The sequence below is a fragment of the Cyanistes caeruleus genome, unplaced genomic scaffold, assembly GCF_971803275.1.
Source record: "Cyanistes caeruleus unplaced genomic scaffold, bCyaCae1.hap1.1 HAP1_SCAFFOLD_89, whole genome shotgun sequence".
NCBI classification, from domain to species: Eukaryota; Metazoa; Chordata; class Aves; order Passeriformes; family Paridae; genus Cyanistes; species Cyanistes caeruleus.
In genome coordinates, this window is record NW_028255894.1 from 1,066,214 (window position 1) to 1,081,391 (window position 15,178).

Here is a 15,178-nt window from a genome sequence, read left to right on the forward strand (position 1 = left end):
GTGCAGGGCCAGCAGTTGGACTGGAGGATCCCCATGGCTCCCTCCCAACTCAGCCAATTCTGTGGCTCTGGGATCCCATGAGCCTGGGGATGGGACTGCAAATGGTTGCCATGGCAACGGACTCTGGCTCCAGGCCTGAGCTGGTGTCCATGGCAACCATCCCCTGGCATGGGGTCTCCATGGAGCTGCCAAGGGACTGACCATAGCAACAGGGGGCCGGTGATGGTTGCCATGGAATCAGAACATAACAACAAGGGGCTGGTGATGGTTGCCTACCAAGGATCACATTTGTTACAGACCCTCAGAGGAGCTCCATGGAGACATTCCAAGAGTCTCCAGGCTGTTCAGGAGCTGGAATATCACAGCCAGAGACAGGGGCTCCACAGAGACCTCCCAGGGGTTTCTGGGGATGCTGAAGAGCTGTGTGGTCAGACGCAGTCACAGCAATTCCATGGTGACATTCCAGGGCACCTTGGGCTGCAAAGGCACCGCTCTGTCACAGGCATTCCCAGGGGCTCCACGGTGACATCCAGGAGTCCCCAGGCTGCCAAAGTGCTGGGATGTCACAGACACTCCCAGGGCTTCCTGCCATGGGCAGAGTGGGAGCTTCAGGCAAAAGCTTTATTTCTTTATTGGAGAAACTCCTGCTGGGTCATGAGGTGGAGAAATGACACCCAACAGCCACCAGGGATCCTCAAAACCCTCCAGGATGCCTCAACTTTGAAATTCAAAGAGAGGAGACTGTGAGTGGCTGGATCCAATCCCGGCCCCAGACTATGTTAAAGGTTTATGTCAGAATATTAGACAGGTGGAAGTGAAACATAATGCAATTTGTCCCACACGATTAACAATGGTATACCAGAGATATTGATATAAATACATCTACAATTGATTGTGATCATGATTAGAGAGAAGGATTTATTTCGATCACAGAGTAAATAAATGGACACCTGAGCTGGTGTCCATGGCAACCACCCCTGGCATGGGGTCTCCATGGAGCTGCCAAGGGACTGACCATAGCAACAGGGGCTGTGATGGTTGCCTACTACATTTCAGATTTGTTGCAGGCCCTCAGATGGGCTCCATGGCAACATTCCAAGTGTCTCCAGGCTATTCAGGAGCCGCAATGTCACAGGCACTCCCAGGGGCTACACAGAGACCTCCCAGGAGTCCCCAGGCTGCCAAAGAGCCGGGATGTCACAGACACTCCCAGGGCTTCCTGTCATGGGCAGAGTGGGAGCTTCAGGCAAAAGCTTTATTTCTTTATTGGAGAAAATCCTGCTGGGTCATGAGGTGGAGAAATGACACCCAACAGCCACCAGGGATCCTCAAACCCCTCCAGGACGCCTCGGCTTTTAAATTCCTTCTAAGAGAGGAGACTGGGAGCAGCTGGAACCAATCCCAGCCCCAGACTTTGTCAAAGGTTTATGTGTAAAAGGTTAGACTGGTGGAACTGAACTGTAATGCAATTTGTCCCACAGGATTAACAAGTAGGGCCTCATCCCTACTTGATTTTCCTATTCCAGTTGGTTCTGGGGACTCCAGCGAACCCGCTCCTTTAATTTCCTCCTCGGTTGCCCGGGTGTCAGGGGACCCTGAAGTTTTAAGGATTGTTGCGGCCACTGTCAGCACGACTGCAAGGGCCGCAGTGCAGCGGGGCCCGGCCCGACCGGCAGCCGGGTACTTCCTCAAAGGTGGAAGCAAGAGAGAGATTTCCCGGGCTTGCCTGTCTGCAAAATGTCAATCTCACCGAGGTGGATCCAGCTTTTTAAATGCTTTAATAGGTAGTCAGTTCCCACAGCTAGCCAGCTCTTGGATTTTGCTTGGCACAGGGGCAGCTCTCGCTTAGCAGCTCCTCTCAGTAAAATCATTTCCATGGGGGGCTTCTTCCCTGCTCACCAAATAGCAATTCATGCAAAAGCAGCACAAACTGTTCTTCCTGTCCTCCTATCTTTGCCAGAGAGTGCCTTTCAAAGGGATAATAATTGGGAGCGAGGGGGTTTACATTTTCCATTGCAAAGGAGCCTCCTGCCTCCCTTAGCAGGCCCCTGTCTTTCAAACGAAGACACACACGGTCTCCTTTTGCACCTTCACTTGGCCCCAGCCACTCCTGATCATTTGAAGGAGCGGCTCAGAAGAAGGGGCTGCAATCCCCCAAGGCCTGGGCCGCTCCAGGCTGCTCCTGGTGCCTTGGGCTGTTGAAGGGGTGCCGGGGTGGCCTTTGTGACACAGGCACGGGGTGCCGGGGTGGCCTTTGTGACACAGGCACGGGGTGCCGGGGTGGCCTTTGTGACACAGGCACGGTGCGTCAGGGCCCGTGGTGACGCAGGGCCTTGCGGTGCCCAAAGTCCATTGTGACATGGCAGAGCCCCGCCCCGGCTGGGGGGTATATAAAGGGCTTGTGAGGCCCGGGTCAGTCCCAGGACAGTGGCTGTGTCCAGGTACCTGTGTGTGCCAGAGGACTGCAGGCACGGAGGAGGAGAAGGCAAAGCCCAAGTCCCAGCCCCCCAGGCCCTGGCCCGGCTCACAGAGAGCCCAGACCTTGAGGGAGCAGCAGGAGGAGGCTGAGAGGGCAAGCAGAGGGAGGAGAGGAGCCGTGGAGTCCTGCGCTGAGGAAGAGCCAGAGCTCTGCCGAGGAGAAATGAACAAGTTCCAGCAAGGGACTCCAGGGGAAGCCTGCACTGAGCCACAGCTGTCCCCAGGAGAAGCCCAGAGCTGCCAGGAGCTCTCTGAGTGGGATGAAGGCCTTGAGCAAGAGCTGGTCCAAGTATGGGGGAGCTACTGGCATTTCTGGGACTGGGATGAGGGCAGGGAGCAAGAGCCCTCCCCAGTTGTCTCCGAGTGAATCGAGTGCAGGGAGCAGGAGCCATGGCAGGCGGACAGCGATCACTGTCAGGAATTCTCAGATTGGGAAGAATCTCCTGAGCAGCGGCTGTCCCCAGGAGAAGGCACGAGCCGCCAGGCACTCTTGGATTGGGAAGCTTGCCGCAAGCAAGAGCTGTGCCAGGATGGCCAGGAGGTGACTGGAGGCAAAGCAAAGAGAAAATCCTCCAGGTCCAGCTGGGATGATGACAGTGATGGAGAGCTGGCTCAGGACAGCAGGGAATACTGCGACATCCTGTGCAGCCAGCTCAAGGCCTGGCAGCGGGAGGACGATGACTGGGATGAGGTGAGCGTCCTGGAGCTGCACGAGGAAGGAGAAGAGGCCAGGCAGCAGAGACTGGCAGATTTAGCCCGAGAGGGAATCCTGCTGCCTGTCCCTCGAGAAGCTTGGGTGGAGTGCCAGGAGCCCGAGCTGTGCCCGCAAGAGCAACTCTGTGCCGGGCCTGGCCCTCTGGCAGCCCAAGCCACGGTGAAAGATGTCTCTTCTCCTGGGCAGCCGCTTCCCCACAGGAAAGGCCGCTAGCTCTTGAGGCGTGCACTGCGGGAGCTGCAGGGGCTGCAGGGGCTGCAGGGGCTGTTCCGCTGCCCCTGCCTGGCGGCACAGCCACAGGATCAGTGCCCGCTGCCAGCAGCGCCGGGCTGCAGATGGCGGCTGCCCCGCGGCCTGCCCGGCGCCCCGAGGGAGCCGCACGGGCTGCCCCGGCCTGCGCTGGCCCTGCGGGCCGAGTTGGCCCCAGCCGCTCTGCGGCACCCCCGGGGCGGCTCCCTGAGGGCACATGGCAGCCCAAAGCGGCACCCAAAGGGGGACCCTCACTGCCGTGGCTCAGCGCCGCATCCCGGCCCATCGTCCGGCCGGGAAGGCACCTGGAAAGTCATTGGCTCCCAGCGGCAGCCTGGCACCGCCAGCGGCACCCCTGCACCGGGTCCCCGAGGGACACAGCCACGCGGCTCTTGGCCCTTTGCAGGGACACTGGCTCCAGCTCCTCCCTGCTGGACTCCAAGGCCATTTCCTCTCCTCCAGAAAGGACTCCATGCTGATCCTGGGGCACTTTGGCCATGAGGAATGGACACAGACAGGAGGTGCTGCTCCCAGGACACGACGGCGGCCTGCTAGACTGCAACACACACAATTCTAACAAAAGAAAAGAAAGTTGTGTTTAGGAAGTAGTAGTAGAAAAGAAAAAAACCCCAAACCCCGCCTCCCCTCCCCCCCCCAAAACCTGCATAAGACTGTCCAGAAACCAAAAAATGATAAAGAATAAGAATAGGAATATTAGGAAGAAGAGGTAGAAGCTGAAGTAGATGAAGACGTAGTAGTACTTAAACCATGGAAAATTAAGAATAAGAATAAAACGTTGGAGTCTGGAATACAGAGTGTGTGCTCTTGTTTCTGATACTTAGTTATAAGATCCAGGTATAAGTTCCCCCAGGCAGGGCAGGTCCCTGGGTGCTGCCCCTGGCCCAGATAGTTTTCAGATGGGAAAAACTATCAGAAGTAAGGTTTTAGAAGACAAAATGTCTTCCCTGTTGACAGCACCGTAAGGAATAGCTGCAGGGCAGAGTTTTAAAAACAAAGGTTGTCTTGACCTCTCTACAGCCTTGCATGGTGCTCAGCATGATAGATCAGGGGAAAAAATATTATAGTGGTGTGGCAGCAGCCTCAGGGAGACAAAGAGTTACACTGTCCCACCCCAAACCCCTTGAGAAGGGCAGCCCAGGTGTTCTGATTGGGTTTGAGTCCCTGCAGTGTTCTCCCTTGCTGTGCTTCTACTGGTCCCTGACCCTGAACTCCACCCTCAAAGGTGGGGACCCTTGAGAGTTCTGTCCCTCAAAAACCCCTGCTGTGCCTCTGTTCGGGGCTCTCTGTTCTGGACCTGACTTTGTTCCCATGCTGAATAAATGGTTTTGTGAACGGGAGACCGTCTTGGTTGGTGTTTGATGCTGGTCCCCAGAATCCTGCTGCTTCCCTGGACGAGATCCTGAGGTTGCTGACTGCAACATATGGTGAGAGATTGCGTGGCATCCAGTGAAGCAAGAGAACAGCAGGACCCAGCTCCATGGACACCTCGTAAGTCACCGGCTGATGGCTTGAGAGCCGGCGAGACCCCCGCCTAAGAAATGAGGACTCGAGAGTACCTGGCAGGAAGGCTGGGTTGGGAGTGCCTCGGGCATGGGGACGAAAAGGGCTTACGGAGGTGTGGGAGCCGAGACCAGACACTGGGACACCTTACATCACCCAACGAGACATATTATGGACGATTATATTAACATTATGGACGATTTTGGATGGTATGGCTCTTCTGGTGGACTGTTTTTGTCTTCTGTGAAGTTCCTTTTTTTTTTTTTTGGTGTATACCTCCCTGTACCTTCCCCTTTCCTCTGTTCCTAAGGGCAGGACAAAGGGTGAAAAAAGCCAAGATGGCTCAGGGCTGCTGCCAACTCCCCGTCACCCCGGTGTCTTTCTGCCATCCCATCCCCTGTTTTCCTGAAGGCAGACAAGGGACGGAGAACATCCAGAGTGATGCGGGTCTGCTGCCGTCTGCCCGCCGTTCCGTGTCCTCCTTCACCCCCTGTCTTTCCATATTCCCCGTTCCCTGGCTGGGAAAGTCCGTCCTGGACCCCCCCCCATCCCAAGATGGCTCTGGCCACGCGGTCTGGGATTCCTTGTTTCCCGCCTTGCTCCTTCTTTTCCAGCCCCGAACCTTCCCTTCCCCCAGTAACTCCTGCTTCGCTCCCACCCCTTTGTTCGGTGCTCCACCCCTGGGGGCTCTGCCTTTTCCATCCTGGGCAACACCTCCTCCGGGGAGATTGAAACTGGAACTGAGCTCCCAAAGCCAGTGTTTCACCGAGATCATCTAAAGCAGCGATGCCCATATGGGAACCAGAGCCAAAACTGGAGAACGAAGAACTCTGCCCCTCGTGAGAGGAGATCTAAGAGCTGCACCCTTCCTCAAAGAGAATCCTAAACTGCAAGAGACTGAACTAAAAAACCATTATGTTTGCATTAAGTACCATCACTGTTTAATTTGCCCAGCGTGGTCCGAGATTGAAATGTTTGTTTTCAGTATTGTTTTTTCTGTTTGCTTAATGTGTTTTGTTACTGAGTTTTTGGTGTCCCACAAAGCAAAGCGGGTGCTCTGTGGAGGAGGTGAGATTTTAAGGTATATGTTTGGAAACATTTTAAGCTCCTAATTAAAATAAAAAAAAAAAAAATTAAAAAAAATAAGAAAGGAGCAGATGTGGCAGCGGCCTCAGGGGAGACAAAGAGTTACATTGTCCCACCCCAAAGCCCTTGAGAAGGGCAGCCCAGGTGTTCTGATTGGGTTTGAGTCCCTGCGGGGTTCTCCCTTGCTGTTCTTCTACTGGTCCCTGACCCTGAACTCCACCCTCAAAGGTGGAAACCCTCGGGGGTTCTGTCCCTCAAAAACCCCTGCCGTGCCTCTGTTCAGAGCTCTCTGTTCTGGACCTGACTTTGTTCCCATGCTGAATAAATGGTTTCATGAACGGGAGCCCGTCTCGGTTGGTGTTTGATGCTGGTCCCCAGAATCCTGCTGCTTCCCTGGACGAGATCCTGGAGTTGTGGACTGCAACAGCAGGGTATTGGATGAAATACACAAATTGACACATTGGGGGACGCAGGGTCTATGTGACCATTTCTTGAGGGAGAACATCTGCATAGGGGTTTATGATATAGCAAAGGCCATCACTCAGGGCTGTGTAACGTGTCAAAGGGTAAACCAACGAGTGATGATGAAACCCGTACCAGGGGGGAGGGAACTAGTGGAGAGACCCTTCCAAAATGTGTAAATTGATTTCACAGAAATGCCTCTAGCACAGGGATACAAACACCTGCTAGTGATCGTAGATCACCTGACCCATTGGCCAGAGGCTTTTCCCACTTGGAATGAAACAGCAAGAGTAGTAGTCAAAATACTTTTGGAACATATTGTCCCCAGGTATGGGTTAATCAATAACATAGACTCGGACCAAGGCCCCCATTTCACTGCCCGTGTCCTCCAGGAAACCACTGAAGCCCTGGGGATAAAGTGGAGGTTACACACCCCATGGCATCCCCAGAGCTCCGGTCGGGTAGAATGCATGAATAAGACCATAAAAACGACCTTAACCAAGCTGACTCTGGAGACTAAATTAGATTGGATAAAATGTTTCCCTTTGGCTTTATTACAGATAAGAACCCGACCTCGAGCAGATTTAGGGGTATCCCCCTATGAAATGTTATTTGGACTCCCCTTCCTAATTACTCCTTACAGCACTGCCCAGTATACTGAAGGGGAAGAAACCTCAAGGAGGTATTTGGAAACTGTTGCTAAAACTTTAGAAAACCTCAGGAAAAAAGGGTATCTCCCTCAAACTCCTCCCTTTGAGGTAGACACACACCATATTAACCCTGGGGATTGGGTATGGGTAAAATCTTGGGCTAACTCTCCTCTCACTCCAAAGTTTGAAGGATCCTACTAAGTTCAACTCACCACACATACGGCTGTGAGAACCCGGGAAAAAGGGTGGACACACGTGACTCGAGTTAAAGGACCAGTGGCACCACCAGATGGGGAAGTCAACTCCGAAAAAGATCCCTCTAACTGGACTGTTGTCCCCAACGCCAAGGACTTGAAAATAACCTTAAGAAGGAAACCCAGAGACTAAAGTCCCCAATCAGGAACTGGAATTACAACAGTTGTTGTTAAGTGTTCTCTTGGCTGCTACATTTGTGGTTAAGTGTTTCTTTAAAGTCTGTGAACTAATGTTAAGGTGTTTTCCAGTTGTGCTTAACTTGTAACTATTATTATCATTATTATTATTATTATTATTATTATTATTATTATTATTATTATTATTTGAAAAAGTAAAAGAACCCCTCCCACCCGAATAAGGCTCCAATTTCCTAGCCAAGACTATATTCCTCCCTGGGCAGCTTTTCCCAAGACCAAAACCGACAACAGTAAAAAGGAGAAGGACAAAAAAAATAATAAAGCTGTAAGCCTCGGACTCAGACCCCCAAAAAAGTGTGAGGAAACCCCAAGAGGCAAGACCAGGGGAGATCAAACATGGTTCCTGCTGGACTCTTGGGAGTCACGGACTGCAGGGAGCCTAAAAGGATCATCACAAGGCTCATGGTAGGTCTGGTGATAGCAATGCACCTCACCAATGCCATGGGGACAGACTCTTGCATGAAATGTTATTATCCCTTGTATGATGGGGAAAATCTAGGGTCCCTGGTAAGGGTCCACACAAATTTGAGTCCTTCTTGTTACAACAAATCACAATTAGAAGAATGCCAAGAAAACGGAAAAACATATTGGATTACCAGAAATACGGCCACTTTTAGAGAACGTCTTTTGGGAGACTGTCCCATGAGGGATACTTGGCTGTGCTTTGAAAAGAACGAACCAGTAAAAGGTGAACCTGATGTGGTAAAGGAGAAAAGAGTGGACATGAGGGTGGGAAATGAAGAATGGGAAAATTTGAGTGGGAAGAACTTGTTCATTGATTTAGTTGAAAACATCAGCAAGGAATTAAATATAACTGATTGTTGGGTATGTGGGAGTACTAAAATGTCTGATATTTGGCCCTGGGAGGGAATTAGCTTGAAACCTTGAGAAATTCTAAGCATAAAATGAACTGGGGAAGGCCAAAGCACACCAGGGTATAGGAGAAGAGAAAAATGGGAATTAAAGGCTAAGGTAATTGGGGAAGACTGTATTCTACAAATTGGAAAAAGATATAGAACCCTGGTGGGCCAGATGGCATGCAAAAGATATAACGAAGAATCTAGGAACTAAATGGGTTCCCCCAGGAGCCCAACCTAAGATATTGATCCTTAGAGAAGAGGGAAAAAGGGTGCATTCATCACAAAGGATATAATCTTTATGAATGTGCAGAAAAAGGGATCAATCCCTTCTGGGGAATTAGAAGCCTATCAAAGCATTGGGAGTACCCCTATGAAGACAGGGAGGGTTTTTGGGAAGCCCCAGATGATTTCTTTTGGATCTGCGGGGATGCAGCTTATACACATCTACCAGGAGACTGGTCAGGTAGCTGCACGATTGGGGTGATAAAGCCAGCTTTCTTCCTGCTCCCAAAAGAGGCTGGCTCAGAGCTTGGAGTACCACTATATGACAACCTAAAGAGGCCCCTAAAAAGGAAGAAGAGGAGTGTAATAAGCACAGGAGGGACCCAGAATTGGAAAGGAACAGTCTGGACCCTGGAGGAAATAATAAGAACTTATGGGCCAGCGGCCTGGGCCCAGGATGGGTCCTGGGGATATAGGACCCCAATATACATGTTAAACAGAATAATCAGGCTCCAAGCTGTAATTGAAATAACATGGAACAAAACAGCCCTGGCCCTTGATCATATAAGTGACCAACTCTCCCAGACCCGAACAGTGGTGTACCAACTCCGACTGGCAGTAGATTACCTTCTCGCTGATGAGGGGGGAATCTGTGGAAAGTTCAACACCCCTGAATGCTGCCTAGAAATAGATGATAAAAGTGAAGTAATCTGGAACATTTCTAAAGAGATCAGAAAAATCTCCTACGTAGGGAACCAAGAATGGATGCCGATCCTGAATACTGATTGGTGGGATAGTTTCTGGTCCTTTAAGGGCTGGTGGAAAAAGGTGGCATTCATTGGTATAGCGGGACTAGCAGGACTGTTGTTTCTTCCCTGCGTCATCCCGTGTTTGATCAGAATAATTACCTCAGTAATAGAGTCTAGCAGCACGATCTACAACTCGTTAGAAATAACCCAAGAGAAGGGAAAAACTAAGATCCTAATGTTAGAAAGTTCAGAGCTGAAAGAAGCAAAAAGGGTATATGACCAACACCAAAGACTAAAGAAATTTCACTACCAGGAGCCTGAACTAACAAATTGACACAGGCTGATGCCTGGTCAAATTAAAAGAGGGGGGATATTGTTATAAATAAAAATCCCAATGTTCAAATTATATGTTCCTGTTTCAATCCCAGTTTAGGTCCCTGGATAAGGGGTTTTGGTGTTGTAAATCCCAAAAGGGTTCACTGTTAAGGAGTTCGTACTTGTTTTATCCTTGCATTTGTATCCCCATCCCTTATTCTCTTCCAACCCGTCAGGCAATTTAGCCGCTGCTGCCCAGGATGAACTTCCCCATTTCCCATAAAGACTTGCACACGGGTGCATATTAAAATCATATTACCACCTGGGAGCAAAGACAGCCCTGGACAACGAGCCACGCTCAGGGAACATCTGGAGGACCCCACTGTGGAGGCAGCGGGGACCTGGGGAGACTGGGTGCGCCAATCTCAGTCTGGCAAGCTGGTTGCCATGACCTGGGCAGGACTTGAGAGGGAAGACACCCCTAGACCTTTGAGCCTAAGACAGAGTCTCTGGGTGATCCTGGCGAGGATAGAGGCTCCAGTCCTGCTGACAGTGGATGACGACAGGCCTGCGTGATCCTCCTCCTTGACGTCGACTACGGGGAGCAGCGGCGGCATGCACCCCAAGCCCCCACCTCTGGGCCCAGTTCTCTCTAATAAAGGTTTGTTAAAGGGAGCCGAAGGTCTCCTGGCCCTTTAATTTACTACATTAAAGATTGTTATTTTCTTCTTTTTTATTTTCTTTAGGATGTAAATATAGGATATGTTACAATGGACAGACTCCCAGGAGCTTTCTTTTGCTGCCCATGGTGCACAGGGCATAGGGGAAGAGAGGGAAAAGGGTGGTCGTGCTCAGCAAGCTTCCCAGGCGTGCAGTGGTGTGGGGAGGATGGCCAGAAGCCCCTTGGCCTTTGGTGGTTGTACTGAAGCCACAAGCCCTGTCCCATCCAGGAAGCACCATCTGTGTCCTCCTGCCTGTGTGTTGCTGCCTGGGTTGCTGGGGCAGATCCTAAGGGGCCGGGGTTGTGGGAAGCCCTGAGGAGCTGGATGTCAGAGGCCATAAGCTGCCCCCAGGCACCCGCCTTGTTCCTGAAACTCGTCTTCTCTGGTGCTTTCCAGGAATTTCCCTCAGCAGATGATTAGAAGGAGGCCCCCTGTAATCAGGTGTGTAACCCTGGCCCTGGCATTAGAGAGCTGTGGGGCTGGGCGTGTGCCCTCCCTGTCCTCGGGATTGGAGCCCATCAGCCCTAGGCCGTGAGCTCAACTGCCTGGGTGTTGAGCCTTGTTCCTCTTGCAGTGGGGGACACCAAGCTCTGTGACTTTAGGTATGAGTGAGTGAGAAGAGCAGAAACTTTGAGCCCAAGAGGAGCCACAGTAAGGCCCTCTGGGCAAAGCATATTCCTGGCATTCCCAGGGCAGGGATACATGAGAGTGCGGTGGGCAACTTCAGGGTGCCACGGCTGGTTTGTGCTGGGCGACCTCCCTGTGTGCAGGGCTGGGTCTCTGCTTTGCTGTTGCTGGCCTTTTGCCATTGTGCTCCTTTGGCTGTCTGGAGAGAGGGGCAGCCCTATAAGGAGGGTGAAAGCCCCTGTCTCCAAAACCTCAGGGTGGAAATGCAGCTCTCCTGGCCCTCATGCAGCTCTCCTGGCCCTCAGCCCACACTGTAAGCAGGGCAGAGCTTTTTCCCCTGCCCCTGTAGCTTTCTGCCTGCTGCTGGCCCCTGGGGCTGTACTCAGGGTGAGTGAGTTACTGAGGGGATGGCTGGTGCCCCTGGATTTGCTGGTGGGATGTGTGGGTTACTGAGGGAAAGGTGGGTGCTGCAAGTGATGCTGAGGGGACATGTGAGTCACTGAGCTGATACTAGGTTCTCAGAAGAGATTGAAAGATATGGGAGAGATTTCTCTTTACAAACAAACTGTGGGTAAAGCTAGGAACTGAGAGATGGAAGAAGCAATGCGTGGAACCATCATATCCATAGGGTAAGAAAAATGGGGGGTATGCATTAGAAGGGGGTCTGTATTAGGTGATTTGGGAAGCCTGTACCTCTCAAATACCTCCACCAATGGGTAAAGAGAGTGGGAAATGCGGCCAGGAAATTAGGAAAGAAAGGAGTCTGCGTCCACTAAAAATTTGAGAGACCCCAGGGGAATGCCCCATGGCCTTTCCCTTTATTCAAATAAAGTAACAAGACTCCTGTGTCTTCTTTTTGGATATAAACCTCTGGTGTTTGTGGGTTAATTTTCCTGACATAAGTGCCTCATGCATCACTGAGGGAAGGCGGATGCCCCGTGTGTTGCTGAGGTGTCATGAAGGTCTCTGAAAGGCATGAAGGTGCCCTGCATGCCACTCTGGGGCCATGAGGGTCACCGAGGGTGGCAGGTGCTCAGGATTGCACTGAGGTGACATGGGGTCACTGTGCAGAGGTGGGTGTCTGTCGAGTCTCTCAGGGTACGTCGGAGTCACTGAGGGAACGTGGGCATCACTTGAGGGGGACACGGGCATGCCGCGTGTGGCTGAGCAGACATGCCGGTCCCTGAAAGTACCCGAGGGCCGCTGAGGGGACGTGGGCGCTCCCTGAGGGACCCGGGAGGGGCGGGCGCGTCCCCACTGCGCAGCCGCCGCCGCCGCCGCCGCTCCCGGCCGCAGGGGGCGTTTCCCGCCCAGGCGCGGGCGGCCCCGCCCCGCCGGTCCCCTCAGCCACGGGGCGGGAACTCTTCAGCCCACGCAGGCACAGATCTCTGCTTATTTCTTTATTTTACTGTAATAAAAGTGCTTTATCTCACCCCGCTGGCCGTTCTCCGTCCTATCCTCTTCCCTGTCCCAGTGGGAAAGAGAGTGACAGAGCGACAGAGTGGGCACCTGGCACCCAGCCAGGGTCGACCCACTACACTCATTTTGGCACCTGAATGTGTGGTGATATAAAGTTGGTGAAATGGACGATAGCAGGAGCCTCGAGGGGCCGGGCTGGAACAGCAGAGGAGTGCAGGCCTGGGGTGGCAAAGAGTTTAGCAATGAGCCCGAAGCTGCGGCAGGAGCAGCATGGGGCTGGGCAGACCCAGAGATGTGGAGCTAAAAGTGGAATAAGAATCCGGATCAGCAGCAGAAACAGCAGGGGCTGGGCAACCCTGGAAGGAGAAAGAAGGTGGAGGGGGGGATTGTTTTGGGTGTCCCCTGGCTGTCACCTGTGTAATGCCCTGGCAACAGCAGCAGCTGCTGGGCTCCCACAAGCAGCCATGAGATGCTCCCTTTCAAAGGGGGTTGGGGTCCTGGTTTTCCCCTGAGGCACCCAAGCAGATGGTGAGGATCCCTCCCAGAGTGATCGGGTATTGAAAGGACCCAGTTACATGGCTACACTTGTGAGCAGAGGCTCACCCACAGTAAACAGACACAGTGATGGAAAAGTTGCGCAATAGCAGTGGTTCCTCGGGGCAGCAGCAGTCCAACGCCAAAACCTCAACCATTTGCCCTTTGAGCCGTGTCCCCCAGCTAAGAGACAGCCACAACCCCACCACCTGTCCCTCCTCCCCCAGGCATGACTCCCAAATGCTCCTTTCCCTTGGCTGACTCCTTAGTGTGGGATGTAAGAGGTCTCAGCCACGTCTTGTTTCTTCATGACCTGTATTTTGCCCCTGGACAACCACTCCCTTCACAGAGTCTTCCTTTCAGATGGGAAACAATTCCCTAAAGAATCCAAAGCAAAAGAAGGGCCTCTACTTTGCTGTATTGAGACAAAATTAAACGCTACAAAACAGCTAAAATACAGAATTAAAGAAAAAAAATTATTAGCTTATAATGGCCCAGTTCCTTATCAAATTCAGGGATCACTAAATTTCTAGCTAAATACGATCTAACTCATTTTCAACATGTAAACAAGACACCCAGTCCTGTCCTGCTGGGTCCCAGCAGTGCCTCGCAGCAGTCCTGCATCCATGTCAGGATGCTGGCCAACACAGAGCTGTCCTGGAAACTAAGGCGGCTGACTTTAAGTTTGTGCAGGTACCCAAAGGTCAAACCCAGCGGTGCTCCCTCAGGATTTAGCAGTCCTGAGTGATCTCCCCTGATGTCACCCACTCCTTGTGGCACCAGTTGCTTTCCTGTGGAATGTTCTAGCTGCCCCAAGAGTAAAGAGGGAGCTGGAGAAAGAGCTTGCCAGGCTGCTCTCCATCCTTTCCCAGCAATCCTGCTTAAGGGGAGAAGTCCAAGCTGGCTCAAATGTGTAAATGTAACAGCTGTGCACAGGAAGGGTCAGTGGGAAGGATGATCCAGGAACCAGTGGCCTGGCAGCCTGAGCTTGCTACCGCGCAAGGCCTTGGGGCAGATCCTGCTGAGTGCCATCCCATGGCATGTGCAGGGAACCAGGGGGTCTGCTGGAGGGTGGGAAAGCTCTGTGGTGGGATGGGAACAGTTGAGGGTCCTGGTGGGGTGTTGAGGAGTTCTGTGAGTGTGTTTTGGGGCTGTTTGTGTTGGTGGGTGTGTTGGGGAAGGAGTTGTGTGTAAGTGAGAGGTCTAGGCTGGAATTTGAGTCAGTTTGATGGGAGCATCCATGGTTTGGCTCAGCTTTGGTTATGGAGGACATAAGTAATATCTGTGACTTTTCCTGTTAGTGGTCCTGCTTCTCATGCAAAAAAAGAAGAGGGGAGAGCTGTAATTTACTGGCCACCTAGATATCTGTACTAGGGGGAGGATTAGCCTTTTTGCAATCTACTCAATCGTTTGGATTATTTTGTAATACTGAGTGGACTTTCATTCCTTGAGAGCTTTAATTTTTCAGAGAATTAGGATATTATCATCCCTCCATAGAAAAGCAAAGGTTTGCAAACGAAAGAATGGCCTTTTTTTAGCCTCTGTGTAGTGTTATATTTTGTAAAATGACTCTCAATGGATGATGTTAAGGCAAAGGACTTGCTGCTTTGAGATGGGAAGCAAACTTGCAACTCTTTCACATTCTCTGGCCATTCCAATTAATTGGTGAAGTCTGCAACTTGTAGGAAATTCTTGAGTTGAGCAATGGGGAAGCTCTCATGAATTGAGGATTCTTAAATGCCAGATCCTTCTGTGCCTTCCCCACAAAGATGTTTTATAGCTGCAGGGAATGACATCAATGGGAAAATAATTCCCACATGTAATTAATCTGACCAAGACTAAGCATTGCCAGCAGTAGCTCCAGGAGCTCCTGCCAACAGCCCCTGCAGGAAGGAGCCCAGCCCCCAATGCATGTGGGCTTTGGCTGCCCTCTGGCACAGAAACCCCCCAGGGGCACAGGTCTCTGGGGCAGGAGAAGGGCACCAGCACTGCCAGGGCTCGGCTGGGGTGGCAGGTCTGCCTCAGTGGGGACACTGCCACACCTGCAGATTTCAGTGCTGCCAGGCCCCTGTGCAGATTCTGTGCAAGGCCCCATGCCCTTTCTGCTGCGGCTGCAT

General features: G+C 51.9%; 1 protein-coding gene across 1 annotated transcript in view; it reads right to left on the minus strand.

Moving 5' to 3' along the window:
• LOC147646634 (uncharacterized) overlaps window positions 1-15,178 on the minus strand; it is a 272,424-nt gene that overhangs the window by 173,130 nt on the left and 84,116 nt on the right. The window lies entirely within an intron of this gene.